The sequence below is a fragment of the Rhinopithecus bieti genome, unplaced genomic scaffold (genome assembly GCF_001698545.2).
Source record: "Rhinopithecus bieti isolate Rb0 unplaced genomic scaffold, ASM169854v2 scaffold_33326, whole genome shotgun sequence".
Classification (NCBI taxonomy): domain Eukaryota; kingdom Metazoa; phylum Chordata; class Mammalia; order Primates; family Cercopithecidae; genus Rhinopithecus; species Rhinopithecus bieti.
In genome coordinates, this window is record NW_016814921.1 from 1,492,759 (window position 1) to 1,520,192 (window position 27,434).

Sequence of the window (27,434 nt, forward strand, 5' to 3'; positions counted from 1 at the left end):
GATATATGATAAAAATTTAAAATTATAAAAACCTTAAGCAGGAACTCATTTTCACTTTGATTATTTTCTTTTTACTTTTCACTAGTTTATTTTCTTAACTTTTGGATAGATCTTTATTATCAGAAATTGATAGTGAATAATCTTTAGATAAATACAGATTTTAGAAAATGAAAAATAATTATGAATTATATATCTTCTCCTTCCTATAAAAGTGTTAAATTTTTAGATAAACGGGTATAGCTGGGCCATTACTTTCAATGGATTTTACAGTACATGACAATAGTTCTTACCTTTTATTTATATCCTTAGTGCTTAGCATATGAATAGCACATAGTATATACCCAGACAATATTTGTTGAGTGAATGAATGAATAACTGCAATTTTCATGAATAAACCCCAAATTAAATGATAAATTTCAGATATATGTGAAAATGAATTTCTCATCCTTCTTCTTTACCAAAGTACAATAAAGTCTATTATTACCCTCATGAAACACTTAGATTTTTCATATTCTATAGAGCAGCTGATTTCTTTTGTGATTTCTAATCCATGTTGAATGAATTTAACATTTTAGAATAAAATGCCTATAATAGTAGTATGCTATCTACTCTGGAAGGATATAAAGAAGTCTTTTATGTTTTCTGCAGAAATATTTTGCTGCTTTTATCTACTATTAAAAATTCTTATTTTAGTAAGGTAAACAAAAAAATAGTGCTTTTAATGTTTGTATTCATATATTATCATTATGATAAGTTTCTCTATGTGCACCATAACAATTATCAGTGATAAATGGCGTTCTTAACCAAATATATACAAATTGAGTATCATCAACTTTAATTCTTTCATGCATCTACACTTGCCTCCCCTCATCTCCATGCTTTCTTATTTCAATTTATGTAGTGTTTTATGTTGTTCCTTATTATTTGGAAGTAATTCATCTTTATACTTTTTGATCTTGCCATTGGATTCTAGTTTTCAGAATTTGGACATTTGGTTCACAATGAGCTAATGTATAAACCATTAGAGAGGTAGTACTCCATTTTCTTGTGAACCCAGTTTTGTAAAGTGAACTGCAGCCAGAGCCTCAGGACTAATTGCATAACACCAAACCCCTTGGTAAGCTCTGATCCAGGTTAAACTTAGAGGTCATTGGCTATCAAATTGAGTGTATACCACATATCATTAGTTAAATAAACATTTCTTATTTACTCCCATTTTAAAATGTAGCAATTTTCTTAATTATATGAATAATCAAAAAACTCTTTCACTAATTACATATTTAAAATGTACTACTATATTTTCACCTGGCACCTTTTCAGATGAGCCTAGAACATCAGAATGTGACAGTCAGTTGAGTTTCATAGGATGAGCTCATTAGCAGTACATTTCTGGTGCAAAGGTTTGAGTGAAGTAGTTTAATTGACTATAATTATATTTTATTCTTCATATGCCCTTAGGATAATTAGAAGAAATTTATTTTAGTTTTTATTCTTTAAATGCAGTACTGCATTTTATATTTTATTTTTTTACAGGCTCAAACAGTGAGGGTTTCTATGATGCTTTATTAAATAAAAGATTGCTTTTTTTGGAATAAATAGTATAACCTGTGGAAATGGTATTAATTCCATATTGGTTTTTGGCAGGGCTTTTAAATTTGGTTTCTTTTGATTTGCTTCTTGTTGTCTAGACAGAAAAGTGTCTTCTATCACTCCCAAGATCCCAGTCTTTCTTGCCAACTTCTCTTGTGCATTTTTATAGTTTTAAGTAATAGCAATTGAACAGGAAAGCACATTTGGGAAAGTAGATTACTTTTTACCAGGAAATAGTGCCAAAATCAAGATTGTAGTTTTAATCTCCTTAAATATTTCAGAAGTTTAACTCTTTCATTTCACTTTTCTTTTTATACCTTACTTTTCTTGGGCTTTTCTAAAAGAGGAAAAATGGGATAGATAGCAAAAGTTACTGGAAGGATCATCAATTCCTATCCTCAGCTCTGATTCTGATTAACTTTTGGTGAAATCAAATAGCCTTCCTCTCAGACTGTAAATGGAAAATTTAATTTGCAATTTCTGATGGTTATCTTGTTCGGTATTTAGAAATAATGTTGAAGTTGTGGTAGAGGCATATGCTTTGCTTCTTTGTACATTTGATCGGTACTCTGTAAATACTTCATGAGTGTTTGCTATAGGTACATATTTTCATATAGAGTAACGGAGATAATAATTTACATAAAGACTAGTACCCACTAGTAGGGTTAAGGTGGTTCTTTTGTGGTACCACACTTCATCACTTTACTATATGCAGATATGAAGTAATTGTATACTCATTTGATCTCCCTTTAGTTCACTGGTCCCATTACTTCACAGTGTGATCTTTCCAAAAGAAATTACTAATATAACTTAAAGTCTATCAGCCTAACTGCCTATTGATCATCTCTAGGATGAAATCTATGCTCTTTAGTCTTCTTCTCTACTTTCATCTCACTTTATGCTCTAGTCTTGTTGAACCACTTCATATTTTTGCACATGCTGTCCTCCCATCTGCCTGAAAAATTTTATGACCTCTCGGTTACCAAAGATCCTGTAATGTGTACACCTCATGCCCTTCATACACATGAACTCCAAATACACATCTATGCCTTGCGGACATAATTGTGTTTTGTGTACCTTTGTATCACTGGTGCTTGGCAAATAGTAACAACTAACTTAATGTTAGTTGAATGGCTGAGTGGGTATTTTGTGAAGCGGTTTATGGTAGTTCTGTTTTTTTCAGAAATAGTTCTTTTGCCTTTCCATATGTGTTAGTCAGGATTCTCAAGAGAAACAACCAACGGGGTGGGTGGATGGATGGATAGATGGGTGAGTGGATGGATGGGTAGGTAGATAAATAGGTAGCTAGGTAGGTAGGTAGATGGATGGATGGATGGATAGATAGATAGATAGATAGATAGATAGATAGATAGATAGATAGAGAGGAGAGGAGATTTATTGGGGGAATTGGCTCACACAATTATGGAGGCTGAGAAGTCCCTCATAGGCCGCCTGCAAGCTGGAGACGTAGGGAAGCCTATAGAAGGTAGTGTGACTCAGTCCAAGTCCCAGGGTCTCATAATCAGGGAAGCCAGTGGTGTAATTCTCAGTCTGAGACTGAAGGCCTGAGAACCCGGGGGGCTGCTGGTATAAGTCCCAGAGTCCAAAAGCTGGAGAACTGAGTGTTCCAATATCCAAGGACAGGTAAAGAAGGATATTCTAGTTCCAGGAAAAAGAGCAAATTTTGCCTTTTTACTGCCTTTTTATTCTCTCTGGGCTCTTAGCTGATTGGATGGTGCCTGCCCACATTGAGGGCTAATCTTCCCTACTGAGTTCATCGATTCACACTATTCTCCTTTGGAAACATCCTCACAGATACACCCAGAAATAATGCTTTACTAGCTATTAGATATCCCTTTATTCAGTCAAGTTGACACCTAAAATTAGCCATCACACCGTATGTTTTTGTTGGGTAGCAGCTTTATTTAGATGTAATTCACATACCAAACAATTTACTCATTTAAAGGTACAATTCCATGGTCTTAAGTATATCCATGAAATCAAGTAACCATCTCCACAGTCAATTTTAAAGATTTTCACCATCCTAAAAGAAACGTTGTGCCCTGTACTTATCACCTCCCAGCCTGCCCATCTCAATTAGATCATCACTTGGATTTGCCTGTTCTGTACATTTTATATAAATGGAATCATAAAATATGTGGCTCTTTGTGACTGGATTATTTTACTTAGCATAGGTTTTCCAGGTTCATGCATGTTGTAGCATGTATCAGTATTTAATTTTTTAAACTGCCAGATCATATTCCATTGTGTTGATATAGCCCATTTGATTTATCAGTTCATCAGTTGGACTATTGGGTTGTTTCTACTTTTTGACTATTATGATAATCCTGCTGTGAACATTCATGTACAAGTTTTTGTTTGAATACTTGCTTTTAATTCATTAAGGTACATATCTGGAAGTGGAATTGCTGAGTCATATGGGAACTTTATGTTTAACCTTTTGAGGAGCTTCTAGATATTTTCGAAAGTGTCTGCACCATTTTACATTCTTACCAGTAGTATATAGAGAGTTCCTATTTTTTCCACTTCTTTGCTAACACTTGTTATTATCTATCTTTTTTATTATAGCTATCCTAGTGGGTGTGAAGTATTATCTCATTGTGGTTTTGACTTTCATTTCCTAAATGACTAATGATGTTGAGCATCCTTTTGTTTGCTTATTGACCATTTGTATTGTATCTGCTTTAGGGAAATGTCTAGTCAGATCCTTTTCCTTTTTTTTTTTTTTTTTTTTGAGACGGAGTCTCGCTCTCTCGCCCAGGCTGGAGTGCGGTGGCGTAATCTCGGCTCACTGCAATCTCCGCCTCCCAGGTTTACGCCATTCTCCTGCCTCAGCCTCCTGAGTAGCTGGGACTACAGGCGCCCGCCACCTCGCCTGGCTAGTTTTTTGTTTTTTTTTTTAGTAGAGACGGGGTTTCACCGTGTTAGCCAGGATGGTCTCGATCTCCTGACCTCGTGATCCGCCCATCTCGGCCTCCCAAAGTGCTGGGATTACAGGCTTGAGCCACCGCACCCGGCCCCTTTTCCATTTTTAATTGGGTGATTTGTCTTTGTATTATCGAGTTGTGAGAGTTCTTTATGTATTCTAGATATGATTCCTTTATCAGATATGTTATTTGCACATATATTTTTCCATTCAGTTGGTTGTCTCACTTTCTTGATAGGGTTCTTTGAAGCACAAAAGTTTAAAAAAAATTTTGATTAAGTCCAGTATCTTTTTATTGTTGTTGAATGTACCTTTGGTGTCACATTTGAAAAACTGTTGTCAAATCCAAGGGCTTTAAGGTTTACTCTGTTTTTTCTTCTAAGAGTTTTATAATTTTAACTCTTACATTTAGATCTTTGATGCATTTTTATCCCCCTAGACAGGGTTAACCCTATTTCTGTGTGTAACCATAGTCTTCTAGAAACTTTAACTTGAAGTTTTGAGAACTATATATGGGGAAAGTTTGTTTATTTTTACTGTGGTAAAATATGCATAACATAAAATGCACCATTTTTAAGTGTACAGTGTGGCATCATTAAGTGAATTCGTGTTGCTGTGCAACCATCACTGGATCCATCTCCAGAACTTTTTCTTCTTTTCAAACAAACTCCATGCTCATTAAACAGTAACTCCTGATCCCCATTCATCATTAAGTATGATGTTAGCTTTTAATTAAAATGTCCTTTATTGGGTTAAGAAAGTTCCATTATATTTCTAACTGGCTGAGAGATGTTTTTTTTCTTTTCTTTTTTTATAATTATGAATGGATCTTAAATTATTTTGAATGTTTTCTATGTTATCTATTGAGATAATCTTATGGTGTTTCTTAGTCTGTCAGTATGAATTACGTTAATTGATTTTCAATGTTGAATCAGTCTTGTAGTCCTGGAATAAACTCCATTTGAATATAGTATTCCTTTTACACATTGCTGAATACTGTCTGCTAATATTTTCTTGAGGATTCTTGCATATATGTTCATGAGGAATATTGTTCTGTAGTTTTCTTAGAATGTTTTTGTCTGCTTTTGATATTAGGATAATGTTGGCATGGTGAAATGAGTTGGGAAGTATTCTCTTTAGTTTTTATTTGTTGGAAAAAATTGTGTACAATTAGTATTATTTTTCCCTTATAGGTTCTCCACTGAAATCATCTGGGTCTGGAATTTTCATTATTTGGAAGGCTTATGTAAATTTTAATATTTTTACTAAATCTAGGACTATTCAGGTTATCTAGTTTTTTTTCTCAAGTGAGTTTTGGTAGTTAGTATTTTTTCAGGAATTCTGTTTCACCTAAGTTGTTGAATTTATGGCCAAAGAGTCGTTCATAGTATTTCCTCATATTTTTAATCTCTGCTGTATCAGTGGTGTGTCCAGTCTTTCATTTTTCATATTGGTAATGTGTGTTTACTCTCTCTTTTCCCTGGTCAGCTGGCTAGAGGTCTGTAATTGTATTGATCTTTTCAAATTGGTTTTCTTTCTTTTCCTTCTTTTTTTTTCTTTTCTTTTTTTTTTTTGAGACAGAGTCTCACTCTGTTGCACAGGCTGGAGTGCAGTGGCACGATCACGGCTCACTGCGACCTCTGCCTCCTGGGTTCACGCCATTTTCGTGCCTCAGCCACTCGAGTAGCTGGGATTACAGGCGTGCACTGTCATGCCTGGCTAGTTTTTGTATTTTTACTAGAGAAGGGTTTTCGCCATGTTGGCTAGGCTGGTCTCAAATTCCTGGCCTCAAGTGATCTGCCCACCTCCGTCTTCCAAAGTGCTGGAATTACAAGTGTGAGCCACTGCGCCCAGCCTTGTTTTATTGGTTTTCTGTTTTCTATTTTATTTATTTCTAATCTAATCTTTGTTATTTCTTTCCTTCTGTTTGCTTTATGCAAACAGAAGGAAATTTCTTCTTCTTCCTCTAGTTTCTTAAGGTGGGATATGTGGTTACTGATTTTAGATCTTTCTTGTTTTCTAATACAGGCATTCAAAGCCATAAACATTCATTAAGCACTGCTTTAGCTGCATCACACATATCTGATAATGTGTATTTTCATTTCCATTTAGTTCAATATATTTTAGAATTTCCCTTGGGACATCTTTAAATTATCACAGTCTACCTTTAAGTGTTATTATACCATGTGTACAGTGTAAGAACCTTAGAACAATATATTTATGTTGTTTCCCTCCTGGCCTTTGTGCTATTGTTGTCATACATATACTTTTACATATATTGTAAACTTCAAATCATATTATCATCAGTTTTGCACTAAACAGAGTATTTTCTTTTGAAGAATTTAAATATTAAGGAAAAGTGATCTTTATATGTACTCAATGTAGTCACCATTTCACCAGTTCTCTTTAGTCTTTTGTGTAGATTCAAGTTTCTGTCTGGTATCATGTTCCTTCCTCTTGAAGCTCTTACTTTAACGTTTCCAGTAATGCAGGTGTCCTGGTCATGAACTTTTCAGTTTTTTTTTTTTTTTTTTTTTATATCTGAAAAGTATTTTGTTTTGCTTTAGGAAGATATTTTAACTGAATAAAGAATTCTAGGTTGACATTCCTCCCTCCTTGTGTTCTTTAATGGTTTTGCTCTACTGTCTTCTGTCTTGTATTTTTTTAAAAAGAAATCTGCTTTCTTCATTTTCTTTGTCTTGTCTGTATAGTATGTTCCCCGACCCCCACCTCATTGCTTTTAACATTTTACCATTGGTTTTAAGCAATTTGGTTATCATGTGCCTTGGTAGTTTTCTTCATGTTTCTTGTGCTTTCGGTTTGTTCATGTTCTTGTATATATGAGCTTACAGTGTTAGTCAAATTTGAAAAAAAAATTTCTTCAAATATTTAGTGTTTGCTCTTTCCTCTCTCACTGGAGACTCAAATTACACACATATATATGGAGGTTGTGTCTTCTTTTTTACTTTTTTTGTTTGGTTTTCAGTGATCTCTATCTAGTGCTGTACCTACCAGTTCAGTAGCCTTTTTCCCCTTTTGAAATGGCTGGTTTCCTGTTAATTCCATTCAGTGCCTTTTAAAATTATGGACATTGTAGTTTTCTTCTCTAGAAGTTTGATTTTTATCTTTTTAAAATGTTATACTTTTCTACTTACTGTTTTCAATGTTTCCTTTATTTACACATAGGTAATGCATTTATAATAACTTCTAATGTCCTTGTCTACTAATTCTATCATCTCTGTGTAATTTTTGGATCAGTTTCAATTTATTGATTTTTCTTCTCCTTATGGGTATATTTTTCTGTTTCTTTGTATGCTTATTCATTTTTTTTTTCCAGTTGCAAAGTTATTTTCTCTTACTCGCTTTTTTTCTTTCTTTCTTTTCTTTTTGTAAAAGGAAACCATGGTCTTGGAGACTGGAGCAGGGTTTTGCGTGCCTGGTAATTTCTGATTGAATTCTAGGCATTGTAAATTTTACCTTGTTGGGAGATGGGTTTTTTAAATATTCATAAAGATTTTAGTATTTACAAAAATATTTTTGAGTGTAGTTTTGAGGTGTGGTTCAGTGTTTTGGTAACAGTTTGATCCTTTTGAGTCTTGTGTTTAAATTTTCTGAGGTGGGACTAAGGCAGTGTTTTGAATAGGGTTAATTTTTCCCCTCTATTGAGGTAGGGCCCTTTTTAGTACTTTACCTAATGCCCTATGAATTATGAGTTTCCACTCTGGCTATTGAGAGGAGGCACTATTTCTGGCCCTTTGTGAGCTTTGAGTATTATTTCCTCTATTCTTTTTAGCTGCTTTTTTTGGTCTTGTGTGTTTTCTTCATGTGTATACACTTATAACAATATTTGGCAACCACTTTTCCGTCACACACGGGGTTTTCTCTTTGTTTGAATCCCCACTCCCTCTGTCTCTGTACAGGGGAGCTGTTTTCTTCTTCCTCCCTTCTTTCTTGCCCATTAAGTTCTCCATGCCTTTATATATATATATGTGGACGTTCTGCAGATTTTAAAGGTTTTCTCCCTGGCAACTTTATTTATTATCTCCAATATTCTACCCTGCGAACTCTAGCCACTTTGACTTCCCCATACTCCTAGCTCTGTCTTCTCAACTTGGAGTTTGTAGGTTCTGCCTAAGGTTTGCATTGCTATGACCTACGAACTTTTTCCAGTCAATAAGTTGGGTGCAGTCATAGAGCTTATCTTATTGGTTTCCCTTCTGTCAAGGGTCATTGTCTTTCATTCAGATGTTCAGTGTCCTGAAAGTTGATGCTTTATATATTTTGTTTGCTTCTTTTAGTTTATTTTTTTTTTCCAGACATGTCTTAGTCCATTTAGTATTGCTATAGAGGAATGCCTCAGGCTGGATAATTTATAAAGAAAAGAGGTTTATTTGCCTCATGGTTCTGCAGGCTGTACAAGAAGCATGGCACCAGCATCTCTTTCTGGTGAGGCCCATAGGAAGCTTTCACTGTGTAGAGGGTGAAGGGGAGCTTGCATGTAGAGATCACATGGCAGGATAAGCAGCAAGAGAGAGATGCCAGGCTCTTTTCAATTACCAGTTCTTATGGGAACTAAGAGTGAAAACTTACTTATTCCTGGAGAATGGCACCAAGCCATTCATGAGGGATCTACTCCCACAATCCAGACAGCTCTCACCTAGGCCCTACCTCCAACACTGGGGATCAAATTTCAGTGAGATTTGGCAGGACTAAACAAATCGTATCCAAACCATAGCAAGACAGAAAGGTGAATGTTATCTTTTTTTCCTCTATGATCAGAAACAAAGGTCCCTATTTGTCCATTTTTGAAAGTCCTATATTTAATGATTTACAACCATGCCACAGCATAAGACATATTCACATGTCCCATGTTAAAATTGCTGTCTGAATTTCATGTACTCTTTAGAGAACTGCTTTGCAGTTTTAAATTGTTTTTAGGAAAAAAAATTTATTAAGAATGAAATTTCTTCTGGTTTTGATCCTATAGAAAGAGGAATGCTCTAAAGTAAAATGGAGTATGATGCTAAAATGGGAAAAGTAGGTAGATTGATTAAACTTAATTTGAAAACTAGCAGCAGATGTTTGAGAACTCCATCATAGGCCTGAAATAAATTTAAGGATAAGTTTAAAGGTTTGGTATAAAGTTTTCTTTAATGTCCTGGGTTGAATGTAGATGGAGAGTATGGGGAGGTGTGAGTTCTGGAGAACTGTTAATTTGTTTGCAATTTTATTACCTATCTGTCTGTGCATCTGTCTTCATTGGGGTTTCCAAGACCACTCTCAGGCTTGATGATTCACTAGAAGGACTCACTGGACTCAGAAGCTGTTACACTCATGGTTATGGTTTGTTAACAGTGAAAGGATACAGATAAAAATAAGCAAAGGGAAAAGGTTCATGGGTAAAGTCCAGAAGAAACCGGATACATGCTTCTAGATGTCCTTTTCCAGTGGAGTCACATGGGAACACACTTAATTCTCCCAGCAACTAAGTGTGACAACAGGTGTGAAGTCACTACCAAACAGAGAAGTTCACTTCAGTCTTAGTGTCCAGAATTTTACTGGAGGTTAGTCACACTGGTATACTGCAGTGCTGGCATGACTGACCTCAGCTATCCAGATTCCAGTACTTCCCAGAGCAAAAACAAGCATTCACCATAAATCACACTGTCAGTATAAACTTATCTGGTCAGATTGGTACAGCATGGCCCAAGGTACTGGGATATTGTACCTGATACTTGTTTTTATATGCTCCAGTACATACATCTCTAGTTTACTAGCTCCATACTTTATTTGGATTGAATTAGTTTTTCCTCTAATGTCCTTTGTTTGAGGATCCCTTGTAGATTTTCACATTACATGTGGTCATGTTTCTAGGTTTTTCTGGGCTGTGACAATTTCTTTTCTTATTTTTGATGGCCTTGATGATTTTAAGCCATACTGGTCAGGTCTTTTGTAGAATACTTCTCAATTTGAGTTTGGTTGATGCTTTCTTATGGTTTGACTGGCATTGCCGGTTTTGGGAGGAAAACCAGACATGAAGTTCCAATTTTCATCACAGTCTGACCAAGGTATAATATATATTTTGAACCTTTAAGTATTTCTGAAGGGCTAGGAGACTTTTTAATTAAATAATTAATCAGATTTTAGTCCAATGTGATGCTTATATGCCAAATTTGTTCTCTGTGGCTTTTCTTATCTGATAACTTCTAATTAATATGCAACCTTCTCTGCAGTGGTATCAGGATCGCTGTGCACAACTTCATATCTTTCTGGAGACAACAGGGAAAGGAAGCCAGAAGGGAGAACAATAATTGGTCAAGTCGCAGATTAGGGAAGCTAAAATTGGCCTCTTTTACTAGATTAGAATCTGGAGTCAAACTTCCATCTGGTCCTTCAGCATGACTTTTCCATTCTCACATGCCTCTCTTCCTTCTACAAGCGAACTTAAATTTAGTATTGGGGCTCTAAATGGTACAAACTCATTCATTCTCTTTAATTGCCTAACTCCTACTCATTCTTCATATTGTTGCTTAAATGTCCAGATCTTTTAGGGAAAGTATCCTTGACTTAGAGGACCCTCAAGGCCTGTCCATGGCTCTTGTAGATATTTCTGTTATAATTTTGGTTCTAGTCCTTAAATTTAAGTTTACGTATTTTTTAATGTTTTTTTATTTATTTTATTTTATTTTATTTATTTTATTTTATTTTATTTTATTTATTTTATTTTTCCAGGGACTGCAAGCTTCCACAATGTAGAGGACCATGTCAGTTTTGTTATTTTGTATTCTTAGAGCCAGCCAAAGCATTCAACACAGGCCATGGCAGTGAATGATTGTGAATATATATATCTGAGTCAGTGAACGGAATAAATAATGAGGAAATAATGGATATTAGATGTTAAAAACCATTTTACCAACTCTAGTTATAGCAAGCCTGACTCATTTTGTTAACCATAAATACACACTTTAACACATGGAGGCCCACCACTTACCCTAAGTTATAAAAAAATGGCACCAGTTAGGTAATTCTCTTACCCTGGAGACCAGTCATTTTTGGGCCCAGTGATTCTAACCACGTAAGCTTTGCTGACTTCTGAGACTTGCTTGACCTCTTGTCATTGGAACTCGCTCTTGCCTGAGTAACACGTCCCAAATCTGGAAGGCAAGTTCTTCCTCCAGAATTTGTCTTGTGACGATACTTTGGGCCCAGTTCCCTTAGTTGTTGCTGGTAACCAGAAAACTCATACCCCCAGCTATACATGTCACATGTTCAACATTCAGGGACAAACTTTGGATGTTAAGTTTTAAAATTTTTTTTTTTCTTTTCTAAATATTGCCATTAAGGACTGTATTTTTAAGGATTGTTTTCTAATTCCTTCTTCACTCTTATCGAGCGTTTTGTCCTCCTTACCTTTTGCCTTTCAAACCGAAACATGAGTAACAGCCTGTTTCCCCAACATCTTCTGTGCTCTGGCCAGGCACTGATTATTCTTCCCCATGGGGGAGCTTTAATTCTAGTCTATTACTTCAGGGACACAGAATCTGAAACTGCTTTTAAAGTTTTCTTATATGAGGTTTGCTGAGGCTTCTGACCAGAGATATCTTCTCTCTTTGCCTCCCATTTAATAAACTTAAACATTTCTGGAGCATTCCCTTCAGGCCAGTCTTGGCAGAGGGAGGCTTTTAGTTCCCATGTATACAAAAAAACTTTATTATCAGCTAACATCAGAGGAATCAGAGGAAAATCTGGTTTGAAACTTGTTCCCAACTATTTGGACAGATCAGGGCTAGGAAATATAATGTAAGGCATGTATGTATAGACTTTGTACACTTTACATATTTGGTTCACTCACATCCAGTGTGAAGAAGCCACCAAACATGCTTTTGTGTGAGCAAGCAAGGCTGTTTATTTCACCTGGGTGGCAGCCGGGCTGAGTCCAAAAAAGGAAGGAGTCAGCGAAGGGAGATAAGGGTGGGCCTTTTATAGGGATTTGGGAAGGCAAAAGGAAAATTTATAGCAAAGGGGGTTGTTCTCTGGCTGGCAGGGGTGGGGGTCACCAGGTGCTTCAGTGGCGGAGCTTTTGAGCCAGGATGAGCAAGGAGAAGAATTTCACAAGGTAATGTCATCAGTTAAGGCAGAACAGGCGATTTCCGCTTCTTTTTTGATTTCTTCAGTTTACTTTCAAGGCCATCTGGGATGTATTACGTGCAAGGTCCACAGGGGATATGATGGCTTAGCTTGGGCTCAGAGGCCTGACATTCCTGTTTCTTACATTAATTAAGAAAAACAAAATGAAATAGTGGTAAAGTGTTGGGTGGTGAAAATTTTGGAGAGGGGTGGTTAGGAGAGATAATGGGCGTATGTTTTCTCAGGCTCTGGTCTTCGTGCAGGATTAGGGGTGGCGTGGAAACCCAGACCTGGTGAAGAAGATTAAGCTGAAGGAAGATTTTTGGTAAAGGGTGATATGGTTGGCGGTTGTTAGGAAGAAACATTTTCGTATAGAAATGATTGGTGATGACCTGCGATACGGTTTTTGTATGAATTGAAAAAACTAAACCAGAATAAGAGAAGGAGAAAAACCAAAGTGTTAATTAAAGACTAAGAATGGAGGACACAGGAAAGTCCCAATTAAGAGTGTGGCCTAAGGAGGTTCAGCATGGCCCCGCCAAGCAAAAAAGATTATATTTAAGCGTTTAAGATGGCGGTTTGAGGGATAGGCACTAGGGGATTATCAGCTGTGAATGGCTTGGAGAAACAGTGTAAACCACAGAAAGTAAACAAGTGTAGGCATTTATGGAGTAGTGAAGAAATGGTGAATAGGAGTATGACTAGACGGGAAAGATAGTAGGGATGGACTAGTTTTGGGGGCTCAGGACTTCGTAAAGTCCTTGTTTGTAAAAAGTAGGGTAAGGATAACAGAACTAATAGAATGAAGGGATGTATTTTAGGCTCATAAGGTTATTTCCGTTCTTTCAGAAATGCGAGTGAGTTTAAAGGGAAGTAGGGGGAGAGTACTTGCGACTTCCAGGAGGAAGAGGAAGGAATTAGGCTGGCTGTCCACGGGACACAGCTTTTTCCTGAAACGGTGTTAGTACCCAAGTGGGGGAGGATCCTGCAGGCGGACAGCAGTTTGGGGTACTATAGATGACTAAGTAGGGCCAGTCCAATGAGGTTTTAGATATTTTGAGGGTCAGATTCTTAAACGAGAACTGATTGTCCAGCTACGGGTCGTCTTTCCCATTATGGCTGGGAATCTTCCACTGTGAGTACCCCAAGCTCGGCTCCGTAATGGGTCTAGTGTGGGCTTCCGAGCGGCGATCGGGCAGCGTCAGTCATTCAGCCGCTAAAGTCCAAAAGAAGACTCTGGGGAAGGAGTCATCATGAGAGCCTTGGGCCAGATTCCGGGCCGGCTGGAAGGTGGCTGCCAGTTGAGTTGAACAGTCCAGTTTTCACTGGGGGTACCACACAGATGGGGACACGGCTTAGGAAGAAATCCCGGGGCTGTGGCGATTCCTTGGCCCAGTGGCCAGATATTCTGCACTTGGTAGCAAACCTCTGGGGGAGGGAGGTTCCTGGAGGAACCCCTGGCAGCGGGTTCAAGGCGTTTTTGAACTTCTTTGATGTGCTTGGCTGGGATTTGTCTCACAGTGGAGGCAAGAAATTGCAACTCAGAAATACATTGCTACTTGGCTGCCTCTACTCTGTTATTGTACAACTTGAAGGCGAGATTAATTAAGTCTCATTGTGGGGTTTGAGGGCCGGAATTTAATTTTTGGAGCTTGATTTAATGTTGGGAGCAGATTGGGTAATAAAATAAAATGCCTATTGAGAATAAGACGGCCTTCTGACCTTTCATGGTCTAGGGCTGTAAAGCGTCTCAGGGTTGCTGCCAAAGGGGCCATGGACTGGGCTGGGTTTTTATATTTGATGAAAAAGAGCCTAAACGCTAACTGATTTGGGAGAGGTCGGATAAAGAAAAGGAGCATTAACCTTGACTATGCCTTTAGCCCCAGCCACCTTTTTAAGAGGAAATTGCTGGGCAGGTGGGGGAGGGCTGATCGCGGAACAAAACTGTAATCTGGACCCGGTGTGAGGAGGGAAGGTGATAAAAGGATGATAGGGTAGTGGCGCAGAAGCTGAGGAAAAATTGGGACCTGGCTCGGCCTGGCGAGGAGCAGCCTGGGGAGGACGGGAGAGGTCAGATGGGTCCATAAAAAGGAAGATTGGAAAGACTCAGCAATGCTTGGGGTTGGGACTGAGGGTACAGGCGGGAGGGAAAGAAGGAAGATTTGGGATGTCTTACATTGGGAACAGAGACTAGGGAGGGACCGATGTGTAAAAGAATGCTTAGATGTCAGGCACCTCAGACCGTTTGCCCATTTTACAACAAAAATTATCTAGATCTTGTAGGATGGAAAAATTGAAAGTGCTGTTTTGTGGCTATTTGGAACCACTGTTGAGTTTGTACTCGCCTCAAGTAGTGTTGCAGAAGAAAATAAGACGCTTAGATTTTAGGTCAGGTGTGAGTTAAAGTTTTAAGTTCTTGAGAACACAGGCTAAGGGAGAAGAAGGAGGAATGGAGGGTGGAAGGTTGCCTATCGTCAGGGAGGCAAGTCCAGAAGAAAAGAGAAAAGAGAGGGTAGAGACATGGAGAGAAGGTGCTTGCCCCCCAGGAAAGTGGAGAAGGGGTGGGAGGTGCTTGCCCCCCAGGAAAGTGGAGAAGGGGTAGGGGGTGCTTGCCTCCCAGGAAAGTGGAGAGAAGAGAGGGTAGAGACATGGAGAGAAGGGGTGGGGGGTGATTGCCCCCCAGGAAAGTGGAGAAAGGGTGGGTGAGCAGCCAAAGAAGGCATCCCCGCAGTTGACTTGCCACCAAGGGAATGAATGTGGGTAAATGACCAAGGCAGGCATCCCCGGCGGTGATTAGACACCAGTGAAATGTGGGTGAGTAATCAGGCAGGCGTCCCACAGTGATTAAACACCAAGCAAAAACTGACTTCCCGAGTCCGTGACCAGCGCTGGAGTTTTGGGTCCACGGATAAAATGCATCTCCTTTGTCTCTACCACAAAAGGAAAGGAACTGAAATTAAGAGAAGGGAGAGATTGAAGTGTGGTGCCAAGATTGAAAGCAGAAAGAGGTTAAGGGATAGTGAGAGAGGTTGGAGACGAGAATAAAGAGAGGCCACTTAACCGGATTGAAAATGGGTGAGAAGTTCCTTGGGCTGGTTACTCTGAGGACCAGAGGTCTTTGGTGGATCTTTCATGGAGCAAAGAGCAGGAGAACAGGGGATTGATCTCCCAAGGGAAGTCCCCCAATCCAAGTCACGGAACCAAATTTCACTTGCTTCCATGTGAAGAGACCACCAAACAGGCTTTGTGTGAGCAACAAGGCTGTTTATTTCACCTGGGTGCAGGTGGGCTGAGTCCGAAAAGAATCAGCTAAGGGAGATAGGCGTGGGGCCGTTTTATAGGATTTTGGTAGGTAAAGGAAAATTACAGCCAAAGGGGGTTGTTCTCTGGCTGGCAGGGGTGGGGGTCACAGTGTGTTCAATGGGGGAGCTTTTGAGCCAGGATGAGCCAGGAGAAGGAATTTCACAAGGTAATGTCATCAGTTAAGGCAGGAACAGGCAATTTTCACTTCTTTTGTGATTCTTCAGTTACTTCAGGCCATCTGGATGTATACGTGCAGGTTACAGGGGATATGATAGCTTAGCTTGGGCTCAGAGACCTGACAATTGGTAACCTTTTTAACCTGACCACATCTATGGGTTTAATAGTAACTCTCCAACTTTTTTCTTTATTTTTATTTTTATTTTAAGTTCCACGATACGTGTGCAGAAGGTGCAGGTTCTCAGCAAACTAACACAGGAACAGAAAACCAAACACTGCATGTTCTCATACATAAGTGGGAGTTGAACAATGAGAGCATGTGGACACAGGGAGGGGACACAGGGATGGGGACACGCTGGGGCCTGTCAGGGATTGGGGCGCAAGGTAAGGGAGAGCATTAGGACAAATACCTAATGCATGTGGGGCTTAAAACCTAGATGATGGGTTGGTAGGTATAGCAAATCTCTAACTTTTTTCTATATTGCCCATCTTAACCTCCTACCAGCTTGTCCCTCTGCCACTTTTTCCCCTTCTGTTGTTTTATTTGTAAGATAATACAAGAGAAATACGTTTCTGCCTATTAATTTATTTCTTTACCAAGCACCAAACATATGTAATACAAAAGGTACTATGTTAGGAAGGTCCTAGTTTTCATGCGCGTCCGTGTGAAGAAACCACCAAATAGGCTTTGTGTGAGCAATAAAGCTTTTTAATCACCTGGGTGCAGGCAGACTGAATCCGAAAAGAGAGTCAGCAAAGGGTGGTGGATTATCATTAGTTCTTACAGGTTTTGGGATAGGTGGTGGAGTTAGGAATAATGTTTTGTGGGCAGCGGGTGGATCTCACAAAGTACATTCTGAAGAGTGGGGGAGATTACTGATTTGTTTTTCTAAGACCACCAGAGCGGGCACAAAAGAACCAGCGAGTAGGCAAGTGTAGGAGCAAAACTGCAAGTTTATTTTGGTCACCTAGCTTCAGGGGAAGAAGGTGGGTAGGGAGAGGTCTGTTGGCCTCCGGCAAATGAGGCCATCAGAGTCACCCGTGGAGCTCTCCGACGGAGTTCCAACAGTCCCAACCGCAGCGGGGAAGCTGGGAAGTCCGTGCGTGGCGTTCGTCCGGAGCCGCTTTTCTAGGAGTGGGAGGGCAATAGGCGGGGCACGGGCGTGTCGGGGGGCGTTCCGCAGGTGTGACCAGGTAAATCTTGGTCTCTTCAGATTGACATCACCTGGCGCATGCCTAGTTGGTCTGCACCGTCCCGGGTCGCCGGCTGCATTTTCGCGCGCGCGGGAAAAGTTGGGGGGGGGGGATGAAGAACCCGGAAGTGCACCATCTTGCCTCCGTTCATCCAAACAATTACAAAGAACCTCCTTAAGGGTGGGGGAGATTACAAAGTACATTGATCAGTTAGGGTGGGGCAGAAACAACACAAAATACATTCTCAAGAGTGGGGGAGATTACAAAGAACCTTCTTAAGGGTGGGGGAGATTACAAAGTACATTGATCAGTTAGGGTGGGGCAGAAACAAATCACAATGGTGGAATGCCGTCAGTTAAGGCTATTTTCACTTCTTTTGTGGATCTTCAGTTGCTTCAGGGGATATGGATGCATATGTGCAGGTCACAGGGGATGTGATGGCTTAGCTTGGGCTCAGAGGCCTGACACTAGTCATACACACATATACAAAAAATTGTTTATTAATTACTGACGCCTCAAATTATCAAGAAAAGTAATCAAAACTCATTTAAACATTTTTACTATTAAAAACACTTTCTTCTAGTTTTCGGTCATTTGGTTATGTGGCATTCCATATGATTGACTTAAAATTTTCACTTAAGAAACTTGTTAAACATATGCTTAGCTCCTGTGCTTGGGGGTCAATCAGTAGAATCCCCTCTCTCTTCCCTCTGTTTTTAGTTTCCTTGTTTTTAGTTTCTATATTGTCCACATTCCTTTATCTTTCCTAGTTCTGCTATGCCTTGGTAAGAATTGCAGGAGTTACTAAGCAGTTTTCTTAAATATTCAAAACATTTTCTGGTGATTATAGGCAAGTTATTCAAGGAATTTGGTAAATTAGAAAAAGCAAAATATTTCAATGAGGTATGAAGAATTTTGTAGGCGAGTTTTATGCCATTGTCATGATCTCACTCTTAATTTTTGTTACTTTTTTTAACTTTCCATTTTTTATGAGGTTTTTTTCTTATACTTCTTCATCTGACAAAAGTAGGTAGTTTTTTAAAAGCTCATTTCATAAATGGTTAACCATTTTTAAGGTGAATTAAGACATACATTTTTGTAATCTAAGGGAAGTTACTTGGGTAATTTATTATATTTATAAGGTTTGACTTCATGCATAGCCAGATCTGAGGACAATGCATAGTAAACTTATTAAAGTGTGATTGTAATGTAATGATATTTTAGAAATTGAGCTAAGATTTGAATGTAACCATTAAACTGATTATTGAAATCTATACAGTTTGAAAAAAATTACCTTTAAGTTGATAATATTTTTCATGTTTTTTTTCAGATACGTGTATTTTTTAAACTTGAATAATTCCCATCTTAATGTCTTATTAAATATGACATCTATGAACATCTGGCCCTCTTATGAGGTTCTCAAGTTATTTACTAAAGAGCAACAAATCCCAACAAATCAAGAGCAATTAGTGGCCCAGTTTTGGTGTATGGTTTCTTATATTCTTTCTAATCTAGTTTTTTAGCTTCCTGTACTCTCACCTGTGAAATTGTTAGATGTTTTCAGCCTAAGCTTGCTTATGAAAAATGGAAATAAAACAAAGAGGGGAAAGGCTGAGAGAAAAGACAAGCAAAGGCCTCTTTGAATATTCAGCCCCTGCCACTCACCCTGTGCATAGCACTTCTTCACGTTTTTACTTGTCTCCACAGTCTGTTGTCTGCTTTTCATTGCTTTTCAGAGTCCTTGAGAGATTTTTGTATTTTGTCTCATGTTTTTCTTTTTGATCAACAGGAGAGAGCCTATAGTTGCCTTATGGCACCATAATGAAACTGGAACTTTGACTTCTTTTTTTAAAAAAAAAAATCTTCATAGAATGTAGACACATTACAGCAAGGGAATTTTTTTTTTTTTTTTTTTTTCACTATATAAAGCTAATGGCTTTCACTTATTTTCATTTAGGTCTAAGAACACATTTTAACGGTTACTGCTTCCTAATCTTGCTTTGTCTCTATTAAAGAAGCATTTGGAAATGTATAATTCTTCTTGACCTTGGAGATTGGTTTTCTCAACTTTTTTTTTTTCCTGCAATATGTAGTATCTTTAATAATTTGGTACATTTATGATTTCTAAACAAAATATGTGTCTTTTGAACATTGTTGAAAAGTTAGTGTATGACCCCACGGAGAATTTGGAACAGGTGCCAGCACAATTGCCACTGCCTGACTTCTTGTCCTTACATTGGGAGTTGTTAGCATGAAAAAACAAAATGTAAAGTGCTCTTTTTCATGGCATTTTCTCTAAAATAATACTTTGAAAAGAATTTTTGTCCCTGGTGATATAAAACTGAGCACCGAGCAAGTAAGAGGATCTTGACTCATAGATGTATAAAAACATTGTCAGTCCCCCTGGAGCTATGGAATTCCTCTCTCATAGTAATTCTTCTAATGTCTGTAGCTCAGTTCATTAATTTTTTGTTTTGCTCCCTTGGAATTTGTCCATAAAAGTATTCTTTTTCTATTTATTTTTAACCTGATCATCAACTTCCTTGGCTTATATGGGTGTACAGTTTGAATTTTTGTGGTAGTTGTTGTTTTATTTTGTTTTGGGGTGTTTGGCTAGGAAGAACTAACTATAGGATGTTTGTCAGGGACGTGTTCATTGGGAAATTTATCTCACTGCTCTGTGCTTGTTTGACAGCTGTTCTTGTATTTCTAACTTTAATTCAAAAAGTTATAAAGCCATATGTGAGCAGCTGTTCACTGTTTTCATTAGGGCAAAATAAAATCGGATGCAAGTATTATCAGGAATGATTTAGGTTAGATTGTAAAAATAATTTAGACTAGATTGTAGGAATAATTTTACAGTAGTTATGATATATTGTAAGTTCTTAAAAAGAAGGATCTTGAATTAAAAAACAATTTTAAGCGTAAAGTAGTATTTGTTGTAAGATGAGAGGTGTTGAAAGATGATATACTGTCTGAACGTAGGATAGTGAAGCAGCTAGCTTTAGAATTCCTCTTCTAGTTCTAGGATTTTATGATTTTATAGTGGTGTTTATCCTTCTCTACAGACTAACTTTTCCCATGACTTCCTGTCCTTTAGAACTCTTCTGTGTAATAATAAGATTTTTTTTTGAGACGGAGTCTCGCTGTGTCACCCAGACTGGAGTGTAGTGGCATGCTCTCGGCTCACTGCAACCTCTGCCTCCCAGGTTCAAGTGATTCTCCTGCCTCAGCCTCTTGAATAGCTGGGATTACTGGCATGTACCACCATGCCCGGATAATTTTTTTTTTTTTTTTTTTGGTATATTTAGTAGAGACAGGGTTTTGCCATGTTGGCCAGGCTGTTTAAGCTGATTCATATTTATTTGTGAATTATTATCATAGCCATAGAAAGAGTAATCATTTATTTGGCTTTCAAGTACTAAAGTCAAAATGCAAAATTGGTTTGCCTTAGGTTTAAAGTGATCAGACCAAAAAAAAAATGAAGTGAAGATAATTAAATGTTGCTTATGAAATAAAAAATGTAATGACTTATCTTTTTCAGTAGTCCTCCAGAATATAAACTATTTATAATCATCTCTCAGACATTTAAATAAAGTATCTAGTATTCATTAAATATTTACCACATGCCAGGTAAAGTACAATTAATTTAACATATACTCTCCTGTTTAATTCTCACAATGATCCTGAGACCTTAGGGTTTATTATCCCCATATTATAGAAGAGGAAAAAGTTTAGAAAGTTGAAGTAAATTACCCAAAGTCACATAGTAAGTAGTGGGTCTGAGATTTGAACCCAAGACCATTTTTTTTTTTTACCAAGTTCTAAATTTTAGAAGATATTTACTATATCAAAAAAGTATGAAGTTAAAAGGAATCAGAATGTAAACTTGTGAATATGTTAGGATCTCAGTTAAATCATATACACACACATGCACACAGGAGTGTTTGCATTTGGAAAGGCTAAAAGGTCCTACACCAAAATATTAACAATGTTAATATTTGTTACAATGTTAATATTTGTCAGGCTGGAGTTCAATGGCGGGATCTCGGCTCACTGCAACCTCCTCCTGGTTCAAGTGATTCTCCTGCCTCAATCTCCTGAGTAGCTGAGTTTCCAGGTGCCCTCCTCTATGCCTGGCTAATTTTTGTATTTTTAGTAGAGACTGGTTTTCACCACGTTGGCCAGGCTGGTCTTGAACTCCTGACCTGTGTGTATGTGTTTTAATTGGGATTATAATGTATTAAAGTCTTTATATTCTGCTTTTTTATTACATAAATTTTCAGAAAATATAAAATAATCTTCTAAAATTTGTTTAACGTCTATATGATTGTCCATTCTTTAGGTGTTCTATAATTTATTTAATAGTTGTTTGATGTTTGACATTGAGGTTGTTTCTAGGTTATTTTCTATCATACAGAGTGTTGTACTATGAATCTTTGAAGAAGAAATCTTTTTGTATTTCCTGAACTGTTTTGCGAGGATGTCTAGGAAGTAATATTACTAGGTAAAAGTGTATGAACTTCTAAAATATGTTGCCAAGTACATTTAATAAACATTATGATTTGTTTTCTTCTACCAGTGAGTGACAGTGTTCTTTCATTGTATATTACCGGCCTTGAGAAGTCCATATTTTACTCTTTGCTAATATTATAAGCTGAAAATAGCTTTTCACTATTTTAATTTGGATGTTTTGGCTTTGATTAGTAGAGAGTTGAGCTTTTTACCCCCACAGTTTGATTTTGCGTTTCTTTTTTGTATCATCCATTTCCTCTTATATTCCATACTTGTAACAGTACCTTTCCTAAGCTAGTTATTTAAGCTTTTTTTAAAAAAAAATAATTTAAATGATTTTGAAATGGACTCTTTTCTCTTTGAGCTGTTTATTTATTTATTTATTTTTTTTTTTACCTTCTTTTCCCTTTTAAGGTTTTATTCTTACCTATTAGGAAGATAACAAGGTATATCTAATTACATGACATGCAGTCTTCACCAAGAAGCCAGAATCTTAAATTTATAGCTCACTGTTGCCATCTGAGATATAAGTAGAACTACAGTTACTCTGGTTTACTTTCCATTAAGTCAACTTCCTTGCTCTTCTTAAACTCCACTACTCCTTCTTTAATGATAGCCCTTCTACCAACACATGGATCTTCATAGACTATAAGAATCACTTGATTGATGTGTTTCATTTACATTTTAGAGAACTTCCATAAAAAGTGAAAGCTCTTTCAGTGTGTCTCAGAGAGATTATCTCACAAAGAAATGCTCCTCTTTGAGCATTTTCTTGTATTTCTTCCTGTCTTCAAAATAAGTCAGATCATTTAATTTATTTTAATCTTTTCTATTAAGTGCCAGTAGCACAAAGTCTCAATGTAGTCAGCAGTCCTAAACAGCCCAGGAGAGGGAACCTCTGTAATAATTAAATGCCTGTAGAATATATATTTATTATGGTTGGAGATTCCTAAATTGAGAGAGGGAACTTCCTCCACCAGTTAGTAATGAAATGCAGAAGTGAAACTGAGTATCGTATACCTATAATATTTAGTTCTAACTCTTTCTTCACCATTGTCATTAGGAGAGTTGGCATGCAGAAACATCTTGAGAGTTGCATATTTTAATACATTATTTACCTTTTCCACACAGACCTTGATAGTCATATAAATTCAGTCTTGCTCAGAGTTGTCCAATCTTTTGGCTTCTTTTGTCCACACTGGAAGAATTATCGTCTTGGGCCACACATAAAATATACTAACACAGGCTCTGAGCAAGATGGCAGCCTCCGAGCCGGTTAGGCTAGGGCTTCAATACCCGTCAGCAGCTACCCTGCACTGTACGGCCTTCCTGGCTTTTGGTTGACTTGAACAGATGCTGAGTCATCACAGATCTCATTAGTCTCATCTGCCAGTGCTTTGGCGTCGGTTCTGGGGCCCTCTGAGGCCTCTAACTGGAGCAGGGGCTCGTGCCCGCAACTGAGAGCGCACGCCTGGTGAGAGACAAGGACTGCCTTAGAGTTAAATTAGAAGAGAGAGGAGTTGCTGAGAATTCTGTAGTCATCAGTAACGGTGACAGTATTCATTTATCACTTACAAAAGCATAAAAGCGGACATTTAAGTTAGAGGAGGATGAAGAAACTGAACCGGATTACAAATATTCAAAGAAGCATTGGAAGAGCCAAGAGAACAGTAACAATAATGAGAAGGTCTTGGATCTAGAACGAAAAGCTGTCACAGATCAGACTAAGCCAAAAAGAAAACAGAGAAAACATAAAGCAACCTGTGGCACAGCGGGTGATGATAACAAAGAGACCAAAAGAAAATCACCAAAAAAAAAAAAGGAGAAATGTGAATATGGAAAAAAGGCCAGGAATCCCAACTCTCCTAAAGTACAGGCAGTAAAAGACTGGGCCAATTAGAGATGTAGTTCTCCAAAAGGTTCTGCTAGAAACAGCCTTGTTAAAACCAAAAGGAAAGGTGGTATAAGCGTTTGCTCAAATGGGAGTCCCAGTTCCTCCTCGGAGTCTGAGTCTTGTCATGAATCAATCAGTGATGGTCCCAGCAAAGTCAGTTTGGAGGCCAGAAATTCCTCAGAGAAATTACCAACTGAGTTATCAAAGGAAAGACCCTCTACCAAAAGTACAACTGCAGAGAAACTGGCTACAAAACCTGCCTTTAGCCTTAACGCCCAGCAAGGGCAGGACCTCTGGAACATCGTCTTCTAGTTCAGATTCTGGTTCAGAGTCAGATGACCAATGCTTGATGTCATCGAGCACCCCGGAGTGTGCTGTGGGTTTCTAAAAGACAGCGCAGGAAGAGGTTGTCCAGGCCCTGGGCTGTCATCACAGACTGCAGGTGCTGCTGGATGGAAGCGTTCTGGCTTAAATGGTGGCAGACAGGCTCTTGGTCCTTCTCCCAATGTGTCTCTCCCCAGTTTAGGAAGAGGATGGGGTAGAGGAGAGAACCTTTTTTCTTGGAAGGCAGCTAGGGGACGGGGCATATGGGGGAGAGGTCGAGGATGAGAGCATCCTGTTTCCTGTGTTGTAAATAGAAGCACTGACAACCAGAGACAACAGCAATTAATGAAGTGGTAACAAATTCATCTACTGTTTTCCAGAATCTGGTAGAGACACACCTGAAGGACTGTAATCTGTTACTGCTGTTAGCAGCTACCCCTCAAATTGGAGAAAAGATTGCATTTTATCTTTGGAACTAACGTCCAGTTACACTCTCCTGATGTCTCTGATTACAAGGAAAAATATTAAGCCGCAATCCAGAGATACAGCAAGTAGATAGAGAAATTCTTTCATCCTTACCTTCCTTGAGAGAACCTGGGAAATTTGATTTGGTTTATCACAATGAAAATGGAACCGTGGTAGTGGAGTACGCTGTGATGCAGGAGAGCAAGATCACTGTATTTTGGGGAGAGCTGATTGATCCAAGACTGATTATTGAATCTCTGAGTAATACATCAAGTACAGAACCTGTCTGAATATGACCTCTCCACCACATAGTTTATGAATGTCTTGTTTGTGAAAGTGACTATAACTTGGACTTTTTTTTTTTTAAGAGGATTTGAAAGTTATATGGATTTTTTTGTTGTCTTCATTTTACTGCATAGGAAACAATCTACCTTATCATTTAAAATGACATGGGTGTCGGTTTTGTAGATCTTTGGTTTATTTGGTCAGGTTTAATTTCAGTTAACAAAACGTAAAACATGACATTCCCTGCAGACCTTGTTGTATACCAATGCTTATGGTTTCTTCTCTTTTTTAAAAGTTTTTGACCGTGAAGCAGCAGTTGTCAGTAGGAGTTTATAATACCAAGAATGTGCTGCATATCTTGTCTCAATAAGTTTTAAGTAACATTTAAAAGTATTAAAGCATAGTACTTGACCTAATTTTTTAGCATTTGAGTTGTTCCATTAAATGGAACATCTCGTAAATTTCAAGTATTTTATACTTGCAATTGTTAAGAGTTAAAAGGTAGTTGGATTTGTCACAGACAGTGAGTTGAGGAATCCTTCACGTTTTTCCCAAGTGAGCTTCAGGCCAGGAAATGTGTCATCTTGCCAAGCACCTGGCTGAGTGTGCTGGAGTGAGGATTTGAACAGAAACTTCCTTTTCTGTTATTATTCGCCACTAAGCTAAAATGGCCAAATATATACTGTGAAAATTGGTTTCTTTTAACAAAGGATCAGATCCCTCCTTCAGTTGTACATATTTTTAAATAAAATCATATTAAACTAAAAAAAATATATATACTAGCATGAACAATAGGTGATGAGCTAAAAAAATTGCAAAAAAAACCTCATAATATTTTAACAAACTTTACCAATTTGTGTTGGGCTGCAGTTTGGACAAGCTTGGTCTAGCTTAAGTTTTATGGATTACTTGTACAATAGAATTGAATTGATGTCTACAGTATTTTGAAGAGTGTGAAAGTGGTTTTTTAAATTTGTACTGTATGTTATAAAGCAGTATGAGTAACATACTTTATGTGTGAGACTTTACATGCCTAAGAAATACTTTTGTTAAGAAGGGTTTATATTTATGGTGGAGTATTTGTTACAACATGGGGTCTATACATACTTGTAAAGAAATTAGGGATAGAGAATGCATCACTCAGGCCCCAATCTTTCCATTCATATGGATTGATTAGTCATCACATAGTCCATATTTTTCTACTGTATTCAAGTCCCAGTTGATACTTGATGTATCATATTGCTTAGTTCCCAAACATGTTCCCTTCTTTCTTTTCATGTAACTTTTAATTACTCATTTGTCCGAGTCTGAATCCTGAATATTACCCTTGATTCCATTTTGTTTCACCACCCCTTTCCAAATGTAGCTTTAAGTTTTTCCTGTTTCTTTTTCTACTCCCAGCACCCACAACTATAGCTCTGAAGTATGTTTCCAGTGAGTTTTCAGTATGTGCATGTGTTTACTCTAGCTCAAGGTGTGGTTTTTTTTTCTGATATTTATGCCATTAATTGATCTCTCTAATGAATCTTGTCAGAGAAGTCTTACAGAAGGACATTTCAGACCTTATTTCTCTCTAGATTAAAAAAACCTTCGAAGACTTCCAAGTATGTACGAAGAGTTCTCTTGAATTCCTTCATCTGGTCTTCAGGGTCCTATGCTGTGACTTCAACTTTTCTTTGTTACCTTCCCTCAAATATTTTTTCTCTTACCCTTTTTATGCTTCTTTCCTTGTGAGCCTTCTGTCATTTTTTGGCCTGTACGTATCCATTTCCCTGTTCTCGCATTTCCAAATATCATCTATCCTTCAAGAGTTGGCTTTTAGGTTTGTCTTCCAGCTAGAAGTAATCTTTTCTTCCTGGGAACTCCCAAAGGCCTTTTCTGTTTGTTATTGTACTTAGTATCCTTTCTGTTGAACTGTGGTTGTTCATGGTTACTGGTTGTTATAGTTGGTTCTTTAACGTGTGGATTCCTGTCTCCTTATTCTATTTCTTGTGTACATTTTCTGGTACACGTATATTCTTTTTTTTTTTTTTTTATACTTTAAGGTCTAGGGTACATGTGCATAACGTGCAGGTTTGTTACATATGTATACTTGTGCCATGTTGGTGTGCTGCACCCATCAACTCGTCAGCACCCATCAATTCGTCATTTATATCAGGTATAACTCCCAATGCAATCCCTCCTCCCTCCCCCCTCCCCATGATAGGCCCCGATGTGTGATGTTCCCCTTCCCGAGTCCAAGTGATCTCATTGTTCAGTTCCCACCTATGAGTGAGAACATGCGGTGTTTGGTTTTCTGTTCTTGTGATAGTTTGCTAAGAATGATGGTTTCCAGCTGCATCCATGTCCCTACAAAGGACGCAAACTCATCCTTTTTTATGGCTGCATAGTATTCCATGGTGTATATGTGCCACATTTTCTTAATCCAGTCTGTCACAGATGGACATTTGGGTTGATTCCAAGTCTTTGCTATTGTGAATAGTGCCGCAATAAACATACGGGTATACGTATATTCTTAAGACATATGCAGTTCTGGGGGTATTTCTTAGTGGAGAAAAATAAAACCTTGGAGATACTTTATATGCCAAAGATAAAAATGATTGTGTGTTCTAT

The 27,434-nt window shown here is 37.9% G+C and overlaps 1 protein-coding gene and 1 pseudogene across 1 annotated transcript in view; both read left to right on the top strand.

Annotated features, from left to right (window-relative positions):
- AFG2A (AAA ATPase AFG2A) overlaps nt 1–27,434 on the top strand; it is a 379,187-nt gene that overhangs the window by 68,419 nt on the left and 283,334 nt on the right.
- Nucleotides 23,111–24,826, top strand: LOC108515578 (coilin pseudogene; annotated as a pseudogene).